General features: G+C 34.5%; 1 protein-coding gene across 2 annotated transcripts in view; it reads right to left on the reverse strand.

Annotated features, from left to right (window-relative positions):
* The window catches only part of NRIP1 (nuclear receptor interacting protein 1), a 104,148-nt gene that overhangs the window by 46,352 nt on the left and 37,179 nt on the right, over positions 1 to 20,617 (reverse strand). The window contains exon 1 of one of the 2 annotated variants that reach the window (XM_012444756.3): positions 7,771 to 7,861. The exons of the other annotated variant lie outside the window; for it this stretch is intronic. The gene's annotated coding sequence lies outside the window, so the exon portion shown is untranslated. Of the gene's footprint in view, positions 1 to 7,770; positions 7,862 to 20,617 lie in introns of those variants that run through there. 2 annotated transcript variants of the gene reach the window in all.

The raw sequence follows: 20,617 nt of genomic DNA on the forward strand, positions 1-20,617 counted from the left end.
TCATAAAAACATCAGCGGGACATTTTATGTTTTAGCATCAACAGTGCAATAGCCAAAAGACAAAGTACTAATGCCAGTAGAGGGTGTCTGATTTCCTGGCAATGCTCTCCAAATTTAATTTAGTAGTTAGAGTAGGTAAGTTTTTAAATCATTACTCTAGAACCACAAAGGAAAAAAGATGAATAAAACAGCCCTGGCTCTCAAGAAATAAATAATTCGGTGGAACAAACAGCTGTAATGCTTAAAATGCAATATATCCTAAAATCAGTGTGTGTCCATCTATAACATGCTGATTTGTCATCATCAGATATAAGGTATGTCATGATTAGTTCTAAAGAGTATTTAGTGTAAGTACAGAATTTAATAAGGTCTCAGAGGTTGCAAATTATTGCCTTAAAAAAAAACCAGATTAAATAAATTCAAGATAACTCGGGTAACAACCACACTTTCACTCACTTAGATTCAGATATGCCTTCCTAAACAGGATGGGAAAAGGACAGAGTAATAATACCTAGTGAGTAGATACCATACAAGGGTGCACAGTGCCGCTGATTTTCTTCCTTAGTCTTTGTGCCAAAGGGGAGAGAGAGAGAGTATATACTGTACTAAATGCAATGACAGAAATATGTAAAAAGTGCTCTAGGAACACAGACAGGATGTAACTAGGTTTTTGGTTCATATGTGCATGTGCAGGTGGTGGTCAGTGATGGTTAAAAAATGAGTAAGGGCAAGCCAAGCAGAAGAGAATGACAGTCATTCTAGGGTCCAGAAATAGCACTCAAAGTCAAGGAAGAGCTGAGTGTGACACAGGAAGCATGGTAGTCCAATGGAATTGGAGATTAGGCTGGAAATGCAACTGGGACCAAGGACTTTGAATCAAGGCCATGCCAAGAAGCTGGTCTTTATTTGGTGGGTTTCCTTACAAGCAGTGGTATTATTAAATTTTTACATATTAAAAAAAAAAACAACAGAATTTATGGAGTTGTTGATAGCTTGGAGGGGAGAAGAAACCGTAGATCAGTTAGTGCATGGCCATGGTCAAAATAAGGCAGAGGCAGGAGAGTTGAAGAAAAAGACAGCTCTGAAAACTGCTTTGAAGGCTGCTTTGAATATTTAGAAAGCAATTTGTTTAACATAAATAGTGCTACAAGATAGGGTGTTATTTCATAGCAACTTTGTTAAATCAAAGATAAAAATGATAAAAAATAATTACTATATCTCAAGCCTAGGTTTGATAAACACTGTGCTAAAAAATGATTTCTACAAAGTTTCATGAAAGTAGTAATTCTTATCAAGGTGCTTCAAAGAGTCAGTATCAGATCCTGTTTGAAATCTGAATTTTGTACATTTCAACTATCAATCTTCATTAATTATTAGGTAAGGGTTTTGCTTACTAAGACAGCAAACATGTACCTTTTCGGATAGTGTGAGGGTATATTTCCCTTGGCTATAAGGGAGAGATGTCTGACTTAAATTATAATGTAGTTCTTAGAGCTAAGAGTTTTATCCAACACAAATGAGAAAAAAGTTAACTCAGCAAACATTTATTGACTGCCGACTATGTTTAGGACACAGAATTAAAAAATAAAAACTACCCCAACTTTCTATCAGCTCCATGGTTTTGGATGATCACTCATAATAATAGCAAGTCCCCAAATTCCAGCTTGCATGACATCATCACACAATAAAAAGACTATGAGTAAAAAGAATATGAAGCTGTCAGTAAATCAAGTGTCGGAACTAGCAACCATCTTGGTATTCCCATCCAGTTGAAAGGTACACAACGCATTCACAGAAACCGCCACGAAGACCCAGTACCAATGTAATTTGAAGAGAGTCGTCAAATACTCTAGAGACTGGCTGTCCCGCTAAGACCTCAGAAAGAATTTATCAGAGTATCAGCCAAGGTAAGAGGGTAGGGAATAAAACAGAACAGGAGTCATCAAGGCCACGTAAATATCTGCCAGAGAGCAGACTGTACTCTCAGAAAAGGAGCGCCAGCATCAGGGATCAGGTTGAGGCAAGTGGAGGGGAAGGTCACGCAAAGGAGAGAAGGAAAGACTTGAGGGGAAGCCTAATCAATCCTGCAAAATAAGACGTCAACTTCATTTTGTGAAATTATTTTTTTAAATGACCAAACCTCTGAAACTTCTGGAGTTAGGAGAATCACCATAGGAGAAGTATTTGAAGGTTCACAAATCATAAAAAGGACAAGAACTTGAAAGCCAGGGTTACTGACAGGGCACAACTAGGAATGACCTTACTGAGTATCCACAAATAAAATGACTTCTCCTTGAGTAAGCATCTCTGTCTTACAGCTGCCAAGTCAACACTGGCAATAAGTTCCAGCACATTCTAGGTCTAGACATTAATAGAAAAGTGGGTAATATGATACGCCATGCAGTTATTAAAAAAAAACCTTATTAATCTACAAACACAAAAGCTAGGTCAATATTATTGGAATAAAATTATAGAAGATTCTGTTTGCAATTAGACAAGTGAATTTCCATAATATAGCAGTTCTCAAAGGGTGGTCCAAGGATGCCAGGGCTCCCCATGACCCATTCAGGAGGCACATGAGGTGAAGACTACTTTCATAATACTAAATGTTATCTGGTTTTTGGTATCATTATCTCATAAGTGTACAGTGGAGTTGTCCAGAGGCTACATACATGGAATGCATCCTTGTGTAACTCTTGTTTTAAACTTTTTCTCAGTTTAAATTTCTAATATGATAAATATTAGTTGATATGAATCTCATAAACAAAAGCTCTCTTGGGTCCTTGATAATTTAAGAATATAAAGGGGTCCTGAAAGCAAAAAGTTTGAGAACTATTGCTAGTAATAGTTAAAAAGTGCAATGCTGGTTTTCTTCAAACACAACCTCTACTCTCTAATATCAAGAATTTCCACTATAGTTATGGCAGATAAATATGGTTCTCTGTGCAGAATGTTCCTAAGACCCAGATGGGGAAAGAAAAGAAAGATCTTTCTAAAAAGATTAGTAGACTAAGAAGGATATGAAAAATCTTTCATCTCTGCAGTCACTATTATTCTGAATTTACCACACAAGAAGTAACAAATCGACAAATATTTATTAAAAAGCTGCTATGTTGTTAAGAGCTGAAGTTACAAGGAAAACTAAATTATACATCTGCCCTTAGTGGGCTCACAATCTCATCAGGAAAAACATAATCAACAACATAGTGAGATACTACTTAAGAGAAGGCATGGACAAAGTGGAGAAAGCACTGAAAGACACAATTTTGGGGAGAAGACTGGGCAGTAAGGCAGAGAACACTATACTTAGTGAAGGTGCTCTACAGAGGTGGCATATGAACTGACTCTAGGGACGATCAAGGCTTTCCCAACTGGAAAAGAAGCTTCAGTCTTCTTTAGAAAGTGGGAGGACCATCAGCCCAGTCCAGGAAGCACAGTGGCACAGAGTATGTTTCAGAAACTTTAATCACCTCCAAGAACAAAAACTGCCGGTAATGACAAACTGTTATAGAACATGATAAAATAATTTGATGGCATGTTCTATAAAAGTTATAGATAATTAAATTCAACGATGAAAGATGTGGACTTAGATTTTGTAGTCTTTTAAAAAACTTCTCATCTGTCACAGAAGCTTTTTAAAAAGATAATAAAAGTGAGTTACTAAAAAATAAAAAATAAAATCAAAACAAACAAACAAGTTATTGGTCTTTATTGCAGACATTTTGAGAAGCACTGGCTTGAAGGACAGGCTGCAAGATGGCGGGCGGGGAGGAGCGGCAACAGCAAGAGACAAAGCTTCAAGCTAGAAGCTTACATAGACTGTGCTATAAACAATTTTTTTTATAAAAAAAAAAAAGCAAAAAGGAAGCAAATGAGGTTTGGAAATTACTCATATACCTCTAATCCAGAATGGAGAAATTCTAGTTATCTAAATAAAATACATAAGCTCTGATGTTAGAAACGGACAATTTTCAGATATGCAAACCGCAGGCCACATTGTTGAAGGGCAAATGTAGCAGAGAATCAAGGAGACTATCAGGTTCACATCAGTTAGATACAGTGAAAAAAGACCAGGGTCTGTGTAAGAAGAGAAAGTGTATTGACAGTTTGATCAACACTTTTAAAATTATTTTGACTACTTCATTTGAAACCTTTCATGGAAGAGGAAAAAAACCTGAGTTGATATGGGAAGCTTAGAATATAGAAATTTTATAAAATCTAAGTTGATATGGAGGCTTAGTCTAGTAGGGATCCTCCTCCCCAAACAACCTAAGTTATATCAATTAAGATATTAAGTAAAACACTTAAAGAAAAGTCAATTCTTTAAAGATAACAAATTCCAGCCTGTAATCCCAGCACTTTGGGAGGCCGAGGCGGGTGGATCACGAGGTCAAGAGATCGAGACCATCCTGGTCAACATGGTGAAACCCCGTCTCTACTAAAAATACAAAAAATTAGCTGGGCACGGTGGCGCGTGCCTGTAATCCCAGCGACTCAGGAGGCTGAGGCAGGAGAATTGCCTGAATCCAGGAGGCGGAGGTTGCGGTGAGCCGAGATCGCGCCATTGCACTCCAGCCTGGGTAACAAGAGCGAAACTCCGTCTCCAAAAAAAAAAAAAAAAAAAGAGATAACAAATTCCAAAAATATGTAAATTATATTAATATTTCCCATAGTAACAGTAAGTTAGGATTAAAGAAGGTCTATTACTTTGCTGTGTTCATTACGCTATATTGCAATTGCTACATTATTTTTGATCAGACAAGTAACACAAATAAGTTGGAGTTTTAGGAAGAGCTGGTGGTTGTGAGAGACTCGGACAAGGATGTTAGTAAAGAGGCTTGCCAGCACAAGAGCTCCAGATGAGAAACGATAATACTCTGAACTAACATGGTTGGCTGTGAGGAAGGAAATTAAGAGTGGATGAAAGCAATGCTGGAAACTAACAATGATTCACTTGAGCCAAGCATACAGATTTTCTTACCGACGTTATCCACAAGGCCAGGAAAACACTAGTGAGAAATCCAAATTGATTTACGGCAATTAATTCCAACTAGGACAACTTACCTAGATTATAAATTGATCTTGGTTTTACCAGTTTCATGTTCCTACTAAAAATCTAACGTGAAAGTTTAAATACATTTTACAAAGAGTTATTTCTTAAATTAAAAACTATGACTTTGAGGAGTGTTTTATGAAGTTGGTAAGGCATTCCATGTATACAATTCACCTACTTTATCAATCTGGTAACCCAACCCATCAGTACTGGCCTTTAAAAAAAAAAATTATATAGATACCTGTATGTCTGACATAAGTTTTAAACTCAAGACATCTACTAAAATAATCGTCAAATTTTTAATCAAACTAGAACTCTTCCCAGTGGAAAATCATGACATATAATAACAATTCCATTAGAGGGAAAATTAGCATATTCGAGTGTTTAAGCTAAATTGATTTACAGTTGTTTAGTTGACTCTACACAAGATAGTCCCTGTTTTTGTATAAGCAATTTTTATCAAAATTACCTAATAAATATTATACACTGAGCTAAACAGCAGAGAAAGTATATGAAGTCCTATAAAACATAATAAAGGATGAATTAACTTTGTTAGTTACTCCATATGATGATTGTATCTTTTTCAAAAGAAGAGGCCAACAAAGAGCAAAGGAAATATGGCCTAAGACACTAAAAGTCTTTTTAAACACTTCATTCTTTATATAGTTTGCAATACTCAATTAATTACATCCCTTTTCTCCCCATTCTCTTTGAGCTTTCATTCAAAAAAACATAACTATACTTAAAAACATAACATGAGTGTTTTGCAGAGTATAACAAACTATAGCAAAAACCTCATAAACCATGCTAGTTTACAATCCTCAACTCATCAAATACTCATCTCCACAACTATACCAGATCCTTCTTTTGGAGACACAGTCCACTGGTTAATGAAAGGCTTACTGAAAAGACATTCTATACTTTGGACCAACATCTCCCAAGCTTATTTGCCCATGGACTGTTCATTCAAAAGGAAAACCTATTTAACACAACACATTTTAGAAAAAACACATTTGACATATCATCTTTAAAATCTAAAAGTATTTTTAAATATATGAAAGGAATACAGAAAATCACCACTAATAATTTGTTTTTATGAATTTTTAGTTTTCAAAGCTGTTCACTGTACATTATAATGTCTTTTTTTTTTAATCTGGGAGAAAAATCTAAATTTGACCATTTTCTAAGAACAACTCATTCTCTGCATATTTACCAGATGGCTACCTATAATTTACTTATCTAACTCTCATAAGTGAACGTTATTATTCTGGTTACGAGGTAAAACAAAGGTGTTGACAAATTAAGAACAATGACAAACCAATTATATCTTGTGGGGGGGGTCACAGTAATATGCATCACTATAATGTTAACTTTAACAAAATTAGAAGTTCGGAAATGGGGTTCAATATCAACTGTTTCATCAAATATAAAAGCAGATTTCAGACTACCAACCAGTGATTAACACCTAATTATATCTGAATAAAAACACTTTTAGTATTTACAAATAATTGCCAAGTTGATTTTAAATTTTAATTTAGAGGTGAAAAATACACGAATATTTGAAAAGTGACTTGCAACCAAATAATTATTAGTCATTTAATGCAGTCTTTTAAAAATTAATGTTTTAAAGATTTTCTTGATGAAATTACAAGAAAAACTAAGCATATAAGTAGGTGATTAAAATAACTTCACTACTAGGTTTTCTGAACATTATCAGAATAGTGAAGGAAAAGCAGTTAGGATCATCTTTGTGGATGTCCACAGGTAAAGAGCAAATTTGGCTCAGAGTTGCCATTCCCTTTTTGAAACACTGTGGTCAGTTAAAACATGGTGAATTTTAGCATGCTGTATCTGCTCTCTCTCTCTGACCAGAGTTTTTCAGTTAGCTAGACGAAACTGAACTATTCACAAATGATTATGAGCACCATAATCAATCATTATGCCTTTATCTAGTTCCCTTTGATTCCTACTGCCCAGAAATCAGCAGCATAAGGTCCAAGAGCTTAAGACATGAGGAATTCATTTAGGTTATAGCTTTACTAGAAAACAGGAGTGTTAATCCAAGTAGAATTAGCCACTCACTCATCGTCTCCTTTGTTGCTCTGCCCACCTACTTGTGTTAATTTAATCCAATTACTTTATCATTTCTCAGAAATGCTAATAATGCTCTTTCCTTTGTAAGAGGAATTTTACATAATTCCAAAAGTAATCACTGGCCTATACTATAATAAATGCACAATAATCAAAATGCTTCTATCTTTCCTCAAAACGGTAATTAACTTTTTATCTGAAATCAGGGATTGCTATTTCAGGCTTTATATTAACTGTCAATTTTCTCTGGTTTTTCATAAAAACAAATTAAGTATTATCAACAAAAATACTATTTCTTCTTTCAAGCTTCCCAATTCCTCTCTCCAGAAGTAATATACACATTGAATTCTCAAGAATATTTTTCTACATTTCTTTTACTTGATTTACCTCTTTTATTATTAGATTACATTTATTTATTTACATTTATCCTTTCCATATAAGTTCCTTAAAGGAAGGATTATATCTTACTAATTTTTTAAACCATACTGCCTGATGAAATAACTTGCACAGATGAAGTACATAACATTTCGAATTATAAGCTAATTTATAACTGAGAAATAATTGTCTGAAATATATTAAAGTCATAATGATTAAGCCTTAAGAACTCAGGAAAAAAAAATTCTCACCATCTGTCTCCAAGCTTTAAGCCTCTGCTTTCTGAGAAAGGAAACTGAGAAGGCTGTTGAAAAGTAGCTTTGATGTCATCTGGAGTCTTCAGATTCCCTGTCCTCCTTCAGTCAAGTGTGCATCTTAACAAGAGGGAAAAGATAGTTTGGTATCTATTCCAAACCAGATTCTGGAATATGTTTTGATGAAGTTCAACTTATCCTACTCATTTTCTTCTTCAAATTCAACACAAAAGTAGTCATTTGCCAGAAAAATATCAATTGTTCATGAATGCTGGTTCATTAACGGAAAGCAACAGATCTTTGCCTTCCAGATAATAATTGATAAAAGTAGCTGCTTCAACAAAATAAGCCATAAAAAAGGCTTATAGTTGCTAGGATGGGTTTATTAAACTTTGTTAATTTCAAATTTCTTAGTGTGCTGTGCTACACTAATTAATTTACATCCAAAAATTATAAATCCTCCTAACGGTGTATTTCTTAAAAAAAAAAAAAGAGTGGCTATAGTTTTTCTTATATGAAACTTTTTCAGTTTCAAAATACCAAGTATGTAATCTTTGCAGCAAAAAAATTGGTAAGAAATATCCAATATTTGCCCTATATCCATAAGAAGATTTACACAACAATGTCCTAAGCAGATTTATTTTTAATAGTGAAAAACTGGAAACAACTGAAATGCCCATCAATGGGTGAATGAATTATATGGTATATCCATATCATATAATTTTACTACTCTGTAACAAACAGAATACACACACATATATGTAAAATATATATGGATGAATTTCAAAATAATTACCCTGAGTGCAAGAATCCAGATAAAAAATAAACATATTTTATGTGATTCCATTTGGATAAAATTCTAGAAAATGCACATTCATCTATCATTAAAGAAAATAGATCAGTGGGGCTGCCTGGGGATGAAGGGTGGCATTTCAAAGAAATGTTATCTTAATTGTAACGATGGTTTCACAGGTGTACGCATATGTCAAAACCTGTCAAACTGTATCTTAAATATGTACAGTTTATTATTGATCAATTATACCTCGATAAAACTGTAACAAAAATTAAATGCCTTAACATGTTATATGTCCCTTGATGCAGCAATTCCAAATGTAAGATTTATCCTAATTTTAAAAAAATCATGGAGGACAGGTATAAATATTTAGCCATAGGATGTTTAAAATACATACTATTATACTGTGCACTGCATTGTATATAGCCATAAAATGTCAAAATGAAAAAAACAGGAAATAGTTACATAAACTATAGCATATTACATCATGGAATATTATATAGTCATTAAAATATTATACAAGAAAATTAAATTATATGAAATTACATACTATATTAAGTGATAAAAATGGGAAACATTTCAGCTTTATTGAATTTTTGTTTTAAACAAAAGTAAATGTAGTATTTCTGCATTTAGAGGTAATTATTATTATTTTTGCTGATATTTATTGTCTAATTTCTCTACAGTAAACACGTACATATTACTTTTCTAATAAACAACACAAATTAAATGATGATAGTAGGAAAAAACTAAAACTGTCCACTCCCTAATAAAAGTATAAAACTCCTAAGAGGCAGTGCACATTACAGATGTAATTCTGAGCTGTCACATGGCCACCAGCAGCACCCTACCTAGTAGCTATGAGAAAGAGCCAGGCTGACACATGAATGGGAGTATAATTAAGTGAATAATGTTTTACCAGTTACAAAACGCTTTCATGGACGTGACTGCATTTGATTTTCACAACTCAGTGAAATGACCAGAGATTCCATTTTATACAGGAGCAACAGATACTGAGCAGGACTGGTTAAGTCATATGCCCCAAATTATAGATCTTGGACTCACTCAATTCTAGGAAGAGTAGGAAACAATCACTTGCCCTTTTCATGTCTACCTAGAAGGAAGTGATTCACAGGTCAATTTAACAATAACCATATTTGCAATTACATTAGTACTACTATTAGAATGCAGCAGGGACCTTGGGAATTTCTGAAGTCTCCAATCCCCACTCTCTGAAGCAATACTCAAGGCAAGCCCATCTTCCTCTTGTCAACATTATCTACTAACTCACGGAAATTCTAATAGAATTTAATTGTTTAATTTTCAATTACCATTTTTCCTTCTTAACAAAAGATTATAACCTTTTACTTTAAAGTTGGAAGAAGAAAATAATCATAATTATATTTTAAAATGCTGCAAACAGTAATCTATAAATTGATGTCAAAGAATTTAACTTACTACTGGAACTTTAAAATATGAACTGGTGGGCTAAATCTTTTTTTGGTATAGGTATATAGATAAGAAACCCTACAAACTGGCATATTCTATAAAGAAAACTACCAACTCCTGAAAAGGGTAAAAGAAAATATCTTTAGAGAAACATTATTATTTTATTTTTAGTTGATTCTCCCAACTCAGCCTCCCAAGTAGCTAGAACTACAGGTGTGCACCACTGTGCCCAACTTAGAGAAACATTATTAATGAGCTGGCCATTATCTGTTGATGACACCATAAGGAATCCTTATAGCTCCTACCCTTACCAACACTCCCAGAACTGAGAGACTTAACAGGTAATGATAACTTTGGTTTACTGAGCAATTACTATGTCTCAAACATAACAATAAGCCTTTTACAGATGTAATCTTTTAAAAAACTCTATAAGGTGATTATTATTATCTCCAGTTTGTAGATGAGGAAACTGAGATTAAGTTACCCCAAGTCACAAAACTAGTAAGAGGCTGAGGCAGAATTCAAATCCCAGTATTTCGGAAAAAGACAGGGCCTTGGCAGTTCTCTGGAACATAAATTCTGATTATTCTTTACTACTGTTCATCTACAATGGTCTGAATTCAGGTAATGCAAAACATTTTGTACTAGCATATGAAGTTAATGGACCTACATTTTCCATGTAAGGAGTTAAAAGTATTCCAAGCCCACAATTTGTATCTGATATTTTGTCGCATTCCCAGAACTAGGAGACTTAACAAGTAATGATAACTATGGTTTACTGAGCAATTACTATGTCTCAGACATAACAATAAGCCTTTTACAGATATAATCTTTTAAAAAAACCTATAAGGTAATTATTATTATTATCTTCAGTTTGTAGATGAGGAAACTACAAATTGTTTATGTTAATGGTTGGTCTCTACTAAAACATTATTACACTCCTTTTGAGACAAATATATAACCACACAAAAGATAACTCAAAAGAATATTTAAATAAAATCAACAAAGTATAACAGAATAAATTCCTCTAACATTAATATTTAAAAGTTTTCCTATATTAATAAATGGGTAAATTAGCCTTCAGTCCAAGTCAGTGAAACTGAATATGCCAGATGTGTTTTGAATCACAAAAAAAGCATATGTCTAATGAAGAAGATGTTTAAATAACTTCATCATAATTATATTGTGAAGTATAATGAAATCATTAAAACAAATATTTTCAAAGAGTATTTAATAATGTGGGTAAAATTATCAGAATACAATGCTAAGAAAGCAAGATACTATTCATCTGAGTTGAACAAATTGCCAAACGTATTAGAAGGCTAGACACTATGCTAGGTGCTGGAATTACAGCATGAATATGACAAACACAATTCCCATGGGAAAGAGACAAGAAGGAAACAGAAAATAAAAAATAAAAAAATTGAAGATTTCAAACAAAGCAAGAGGTAGAGAGGAAGCTATTTTACATAAAGTGATAAGGAAAAGGAAAAGCTTCTCTGAGAAAATGACATTTAAGCTGAGAAGGTCCTAGTCATACAAAGAATAAAGTGGAGAGAATTTCCAATAAAAGAAATAGCACATGCAAAGGACGTGCCTGCTCAAGAAACTGAGAGATGACCAAAGTAGGTAGTAATGAGCAAGGAAATAAATGGTAAGACATTAGGTCAGAGATATAAGCATAAAATACTATTTCAAATTTGTTTGTTAATGTGTTATCCCACACACATATACACACACCATACTGAAGGGAAGGAGAACACAATGTTAACAGTGATAATTCTAGATGATAGGAAAAGGAGTTGGGGTTATTTTCTCTTAATATTTCCACATGCTCCAAAATACATTGCATAAACATTACAATGAGAAAAAATATGGCTAGAACTTCCAGTTCAGAGTTAAATAGAAGTGGTGAGGGCAGACATTAATGCTTTGTTTCCTGATTTTACAAAGGAAAAAAAATCCATCTTCCACTATTAATAATTATACAACTGTAGTATAATACAGCCACTATTCCCTCCACTCGATGCATAGTTTTTGAGTTTTGTTTGTTTGCTTTTATCACTGATGTGTTGGATTTTGTCAAATGATTTCTCTGTATCGAGATAATCATGTGGGCTTTAGTCTTTTATTGATAGTATACATTGTTTCAGTGTTGAAACAATCTTTCCTTTCTAAGGTGACTGCCTACAACCAATATCATAATAATGGTGAAAGACTGAATGCTTTCCCCACCGAAGATCTGAAGAAGACAATGATACCTCATATCTACTCAGTGCAGCGAATATAAAGATATATAGATTGAAAAAGAAGAAGTTAAAATTATACTTATATGCAGCTAACATGATCTTGTGTGTCAGTAATTCTAAGGACTCTACAAGAAACCCACAATAATTAATTTAAACGTTTAGAAAGGTATATGACAAAATCTGTAATCAACTGCCTCTCTCTCCCCTCTCTCCTCCCTCCTCCTCTCTCCCTCTCCCCTCATCTTTCTCTCTCTTTCTTTCAACAGAGTGTCTCTCTGTTGCCCAGACTGGAATGCAGTGGCAAGATCTCAGCTCACTGCAATCTATGCCTCCTGGGTTCAAGCAATTCTCCTGTCTCAGCCTCCCAAGTAGTTGAGATTAGAAGCGCATGCCACTGTGCATGGCTAATTTTTGTATTTTTTTAGTAGAGATGGGGTTTCACCATGCTGGCCTGGATGGTTTCGAACTCCTGACCTCAAGCGATCAGCCTGACTCAGCTTCCCAAAGTGCTGCGATTACAGATATGAGCCACCACACCTGGCTGCACTCCTTATATACTAACTACAAACCATCCAAAAATAAATTCCATTCAGTCACGAGAGTAACAAAAAGAATAAAGCTTAGAAATAAATTTAGCGGCCAGGTGCGGTGGCTTACACCTGTAATCCCAGCACATTGGGAGACTGAGGTGGGTGGAGCACCTGAGGTCAGGAATTCAAGACCAGCCTGGCCACATAGTGAAACCCTGTCTCTACTAAAAACACAAAATTAGCCAGGCATGGTGGTACATGCCTATATTCCAAGCTACTTGGGAGGCTGAGACAGGAGAATTGCTTGAACCCTGGAGACGGAGGTTGCAGTGAGCCGTGATCACGCCATCGCACTCCAGCCGGGGTAACAGGAATGAAACTCCTCCAGCCAGGGCAACAGGAATGAAACTCCATCTCAATAACAACAACAACAACAAAACAAATTTAACAAAAGTGCAAAATATGTGAACTCAAAACTACAAAACGTTGTTGAGGGAAACTAAAAGACTTGTTTATTGGAACAAAGATTCAGTTGATTGAAAGATTCAATGCTGTTAAGACGTCAATTCTCTCGACATTGATCTATCTAAATGCCATCCTAATTTTTTTTCTAGAAATTGGTCCTAAAATATATATGAAAGTATAAAATATCAAGAATAGTAAAATAACTTTGAAAAAGCATGAAGCTGCAGGATTTAAACTTATCTAATCTCAAAACTTACTATAAAGCTATATGGTTACCAACACTGTTGGTCCTGGCATAAAGATACACATGTAGGTAATGAAACAGAATAGAGTTCAGAATAAACTCCCATTCATAGTCATTTGATTTTTGACAAATGTGCCACTGTAATTAAAAGAATCATCTTTTTAATACATAGTGCTGGTACAGTTAGATATACATATGTGAAAATAAACAGATAAATAAGTGTAAACCTGTATCTCACAACATACAATAATAATAACTCAAAATAGATTATAGCCTGAATTGTAAAAATTAAAACAAAACCTCTAGAAGAAGGAATAGGATAAACTCTTGTGAACTTAAGTTACAGAAAGATTCCTTAAATTAAGGAAAACAAAAGCACAATCCATTAAAAAAATGGAACATCATCAAATTGAAAGGCAAACCACAGAAGAAAATATTTGCAAATCATGTAATTGATAAAGATATAGTATACAGTATAAAACCCTTAGAAGTCAGCAATAAGATAAACTAACCAAATTTTTTTAATGGACTAAAGATTTAAAAGTACTTCACCAAAGAAGACATATGAATGTTTAGTAAACATACAAGAAGATGCTCATTGTTACCCATTAAAGACATGAAATATTAATAAAATTACAAAGAGATCACATTATACCTCACTAGAATAGCTGTAATTTTTTTTTTTAAGACTAAAAAACATCAAAGGTTGGGGTAGACAATAAGAAACCGAAACCCTCCTACATTACTGGTGAGAATGTAAAAATGGCATAGCTACTTGAAATACAGTTTGGCAGTTTTTCAAAAAGTTAAACATACATGTATGCATCCACTTGCAATGACCCACTAATTTCACACTGGGGTATCTAACCAAGAGAAATGAAAATATATACTCACAAAAAATCTGTCTGCAAATGACGATATCAGCATCAGTCATAATAGCCAAAAACTGTAAACAAACCAAATACTCATCAACTGGTAAAGGCAAGCATAAAGTGGTAACCAACAAAAAACGGAAATGAACTAATTATTCATGGAACCAGGGATGAACATCAGAAACTTAATTCTTAGTAAAAGAAGCTAAATACAAAAGATATCTATATTGTATAATTCCATTTATATATGAAATGTCTTAAGCTGAACTGTATGTAGAGAAAGCAGATCACCTTCTAGGGCAAGAGAAGGGAGCAGAGATTAAAAATGAGAGTGAAGGAACTCTGTGGAGAGATGAAAATGTCCTAACGCTGGACCGTGGTGATGGTTGCAACATCTGAGTACACTGACTCAAAACCTTCAAACTCAAAACACTTACAGTGGATGGATTACTTGACATATGTAAATTATACCTAAATAAAGCCATGAAAAATAAAAATAAAAAAGATGTATTACATACAAAATCATAAATTGATTTAAAATGAGTCTCATGCCCTGACAAAGGTCTAATATCCAGAGTATACAAGGAATCTAAACAAATTTACAAGAAAAAAAAATTCCCATTAAAAGGTGGGCAAAAAACAAACAAAAAAGGTAGGGAAAGGACATGAACAGACACTTCTAAAAAGAAGACATTCATGTGGCCAGCAAATATATATACAAAAAGCTCAACATCACTGATCATTAGAGAAATGCAAATCAAAACCATAATGAGATACTATCTCATGCCTGTCAGAATGGTGACTATTAAAGAGTCAGAAAACAACAGATGCTGGCAAGGTTGTGAAGAAAAAAGAATGCATTACATTGTTGGTGGGAGTGTAAATTAGCTCAACCATTGTGGAAGACATTGTGGCAACTCCTCAAAGACCTAGAGGCAGAAATACCATTTGACCTGGCAATCCCATTAGTGGGTATAAACCCAAAGGAACAAAAATCATTCTATTATAAAGACACATGCACATGTATGTTCACTGCAGCACTATTCACAACAGCAAAAGACATGAAATCAACCCAAATGCCCATCAATGATAGATGATAAAGAAAATGTGGTACATGTATACCACAGAATACCATGCAGCCATAAAAAGGAACAAGATCATGTTCTTTGCAGGGACATGGATGGAAGCCATTATCCTCAGCAAAATAACGCCAGAACAGAAAACCAAGCACTGCATGTTTTCACTTATAAGTAGGAACTGAATGATGAGAACACATGGACACATTGCTGGGGAACAACATGCACTGGGGCCTGTCAAGGCGAGGGCCGGGGGGAGGGAGAGCACAACAGCTAATGGATGCTGGGCTGAATACCTAACTGATGGGTTGATCTGTGCAGTAAACCACCATGGCACATGTTTACCTATGTAAAAAATCTGTGCATCCTGCACAAGTACCCCGGAACTTAAAATAAAAGTTGAAGAAAAAAAATGAGTCTGATTTAAAATGCATTGCCACTTCTCTCATTGTTTAAAATAATAATCATACTTTAAGATAAACCTAATGTATTACAATTACTCTTTGGAGAATGCAAAAGTAGAATTAAGATGACGATTTACCTTCTTCATACACTACTGGTGGGAATGTAAAACGTGGTGTAGCCACTAAGGAGAACAGATAGTTCCTTAAAAGGCAACACAGAGTTACTACATGACCCAGAAATTCCACTCATATGTAATCACAGAAAGGAAATGAAAACCTAATATCCATCAGCTGGCAAGTAGATAAAATGTGATAAATGCATACAATGAAATATTATTTAGTCACAAAAAGGAATGAAGTGCTCATACTTGCTACAACATAGACAAACTTTATAATGCTGAGTGAAAGATGCCCATCACTAACAATGATGTGGGATCCCATTTCTGTGGAATGTACCGAATAGGCAACTTAACCTAGACAGAAAGATGAGTGGTTGTCTAGGGTTGGGTTGGGAAAGGATGGAAATGGAGAGTGACTGCTAACAGGTGTGGGGCTCCTTTTGAAGATCATGAAACTGTAAAAAATATTGTGGTTTAGTCACACACCTATGTGAATATAAAAACTATGAACTGAACACTTTAAATGGGTGAATTTATGGTATGTAAATTATATCTCAATAATGCCATAATAATGAATATTCACCTGGTATTTATTAAAACATCAAAAGTAATTTAGGGGTAAAAACTTAGACCTTTAATCTTACTTGTTTGCTTTTGAAGTTATGTCACATTTATCAAAACAATTTGTTAATATTCAATTATTTGTAGCTAAATGGAAGAATGCCTTTTTAAAAAAAAATTAACTATATTTTTATACACCAGTAACAAACAGAAAATAACATTTAAAAACTATCCAACAGCAAAACACACCTAGGAATAAAAGTAGCTTGTAAATACTGCATGTTCAATATAAATAAAATATATTGGAAGATATTAACAATGAAACCTAAATAATCTAAATTGAATGACATACCATGTTCATTATAAATACTCAGTATCACAAAATGAAAATTATTCCCAAATTGAACAAATGCCTTTAATGCAATGCCTATCAAAATTCAAAAGGTTTAATAAGTTGATTCTAAAATTTACATGGAGTAGCAAAAGCCCATGAAAAAGGAACCATCCTACCACCAAAAGAATAGAGTAGGAAACTTGCCATGCCAGACACCAAAACTTATCATAAAGTGCTAAAAATTAAGCTAGTGTGCTCCTGGAAAAGAGACAAACAAATTGATGGCTGGAGAAGTAGACCATTATCCAGAGAAAATATTTGACAAAAGTTGGACTTTAGATCACCAGAGAAGGGAGACATCATTCAACAGTGCTGAAACAACTGGTTATCCATTGTGGAGGCAAAAGTGGACTCCTGCTGTCTAACACATAAACAATCAATTTCAGAGGGATTAAAGTTTTAAATAGAAAAGGCAAACCTTTAATATTTTTAAAACAAAATATAAGAGAATATCTTTATGATCTCGGAGTAGGAAATATTTCCTTAAGACACACAGAAAGGGTTAACTATATGTAAAGCATAAGATTCATAAATTCAAATGCATTAAAATTTAAAACTTCATTCACAAACAAATACAACAATAGAAGATAAAAAAGGAACTACAACACTGAAAAACACACTGACAAAAAAACTGGGGTTTGGGTGCAGTGGCTCACACCTGTAATTCTAGCATTTTGGGAGGCCGAGGTGGATGGATTGCTTGAGGTCAGGAGTTGGAGAACAGACTGGCCTACATGGTGAAACCCCTGTCTCTACTAAAACACAAAAATTAGCTGAGCGTGGTGGTGGGCACCTGTAATCCCAGCTACTAGGGAGGCTGAGGCAGGAGAATTGCTTGAACCCAGGAGGCGGAGGCTGCAGTGAGCTGAGATCATGCCACTGCATTCCAGTCTGGACGACAGAGACTCTGTCTCAAAACAAAAACAAAAAGAAACAAACAAAAAATTAGTATCCAGAATTGTGTGTGTGTGTGTGTGTGTGTGTGTGTGTGTGTGTGTGTGTGTGCGCGCGCATCCCATAACATTTTAATTAAAAATGGGCAAAATGCAAAGGGGGTAGCCTTAATAACAGGTGTCTGAGAGCTCAAGCAGAATGAGGTGGGTGTCACTGTAGAGTGGAAGAAATGACGTGGTATGGGGAATTCGAGCCCAAGCTCTAGATCTGTATTGTACTTGTTATTATATTTGTTATTTTAAAACTTAAATAATTAAGACATAATATACAGTTTTAAGTATGTAATGGACAAAAGATATGAACTAGCATTTCATTAAAGAATACACCAATGGTGAAATGAAAAGATGTCTAACCTTATTAGCAATAAAAGAAAAGCAATCAAGAACAGTAAGATGTCATTTTGCATCCAGTAAATTAAGAAAAGGGTGGTTTGAGGTGAGCAGGATGACAGAGAAGTCCTTGCACAGGAGTGGTCCAGCGCTGGGTATCAGTGCCCAAGCTGGAGCAGAAGGGTACAAAAGATGCACTGTGGTGTGCAATGTAGCAATCAATGTGAGGTGAGAGGGGCTTTCATGTGAAGGGCCTTTGAGGCTCAAGTAAAACTAGGGTGCAGGGTGAGGGGGTGAGGGACTAGAGAAAGGGCAGATTGACTACGTACATGGGGAACGATCAAATGAAGTAACACTAAGGATCATGGTAGTCATGTTTCTCACTGTTAAGAGAAGGAGGTACAAAAAGGAAAGGAAACATAATTGAAGCCTATAGGATTGGAATGAAATTAGAGATATCAGTATGATCAAGGGATGACACATCAAAAATATATTGAAGAGGATCCCACTGGCTAAATCAGGGACAAGATGAGCACCAAAATAAGTCACAATAGTAATGGATTACAGCTCACTAAATAAAATCCGCTCATGAGCACACACTGATACAAATTAACTAAACCTGTAATCAGGAAAGGTTTTACATAGTTTCAAAGCACCTGCATGCAACATAATTATTAATTACAGAGGGGAAACGAGTAATTTCACAGTAGATAAACTTAGCAGACACCATCTTAATCAAGTAATCCCAAAGAAAATCAACAGTAATGGGTCAAAATGAAACTGTGCCACAGAACAGGAATGCAAAGAGGAGACACAGCATCACTTCTGTGATATTCCTGCTCAATATTCATAATATGGATCTAATTTAATCATGAGGAAACAGAAGACAACCCTAAAGGAAAAGATATTCTACAAAATTACAGGTCAACATGGTATTCCAAAATGCCAGCATCCTTAAAGTCAAAGACTGAAGAACTGTTCCAGACTGAGGGATACTAAAAAGATGAGACAAGTAAAATGCAACATGTGATTCTAAACTGAATCCTTTTGCTATAAAGGACATTATTGGGACAACTTGGAAACTTGAATGAGCTCTAAATCATTAGATAGTAGTGATGATCAATGATTTTGCTGGTTTTGTTCTGGTTTATAGGACAAGGTCTTCTTTCTTTCTGGGAAACACACACTTGTTTATTCACAGGTAATAAGGCATTAAGTCAACAGAGGGAAAAAGTTCCACTATATTGTACATGTAACTTTTCTGTATGTGTTATTTTAGAACTAAAAATATGTAAAATGTAAATGTATAAACTAACACTTTTGAGTACATAATGGACACATGGCATAAATGAGCATTTCATAAAATAATACACCAATGATGAAAAATCACATGAGAAGATGTTCAGCCTCATTAGCAATCAGAGAAAAGTAAATCAAGACCATAATAAGATGCCACTTTGTATCTACTAATTCGGAAAAAGTTAAGAAGTCTGACAATTCTTAGATCTGGCAATGATGTAGCTCAACAAAACTGATATATTACTAATGAAATGTGAACTGGTCTGATGACATTGGAAACAATTTCATATTATTTCATATAACTAAGCTTTCTCTACACATCTACTCGTGGGTATATACCCTAGAATCTTACACATCTTCTTCGGAACACATATAAAAAAAACATTGACATCAACAATGCCTATAATAGTTATACATATGTGTGTGAATATAAGTACATCAACATATATGTATCTAAGCATATCAACATAGATACATCAAAAACAAAACAAAAACAAGCAAACCAAAGCACCCAGCAACAACCCAAATGTCCACCAACAGGAGAAGAAATAAACTCACACAATGGTGTATTTCCCAGGAGTGGAAATAAATGAACTATACCTACATACAGCAGTAAAAATAAATTTTAAAAAACCATGATGAGTTAAAAAAGCAAATTTCATTAACTGTACATTTTAAAAAACTTAAAGAGTATAACTGAATTGTTTGAGGCTCAATGGACAAATGCTTGAGGGGATAGACACCCCATTCTTCATGATGTGCTTACTTCACATTGCATCCCTGTATCAAAACATCTCTGGTACCCCATCTATATATATATATATACCTGTGTACCCACAAAAATTAAAATAAAAAACATGAAAAAGCAAGTATCCAAAGACTTCATACAGAATGCTACCATTTTCACAAAACAAAAACAAAAAGTAACATATTATCTAAAGGTTAATGTAAAAACCAGTATTATTTAAAAGACAGTAAATGATTAACACAAAATTGAAGAAAGTGGTCGCAAGGCACTGGGGCAAGGAGAACAATACACCAATGGATGCGGCTGTGGTAGTTAAGTCTGATTCTATGCTCGATGGCAGGATTTTGGGAGATCACTT

This window comes from Aotus nancymaae, unplaced genomic scaffold (assembly GCF_030222135.1).
Source record: "Aotus nancymaae isolate 86718 unplaced genomic scaffold, 86718_ANA_hifiasm-v0.15.2.pri h1tg000022l_1, whole genome shotgun sequence".
In the NCBI taxonomy this organism is placed as follows: domain Eukaryota; kingdom Metazoa; phylum Chordata; class Mammalia; order Primates; family Aotidae; genus Aotus; species Aotus nancymaae.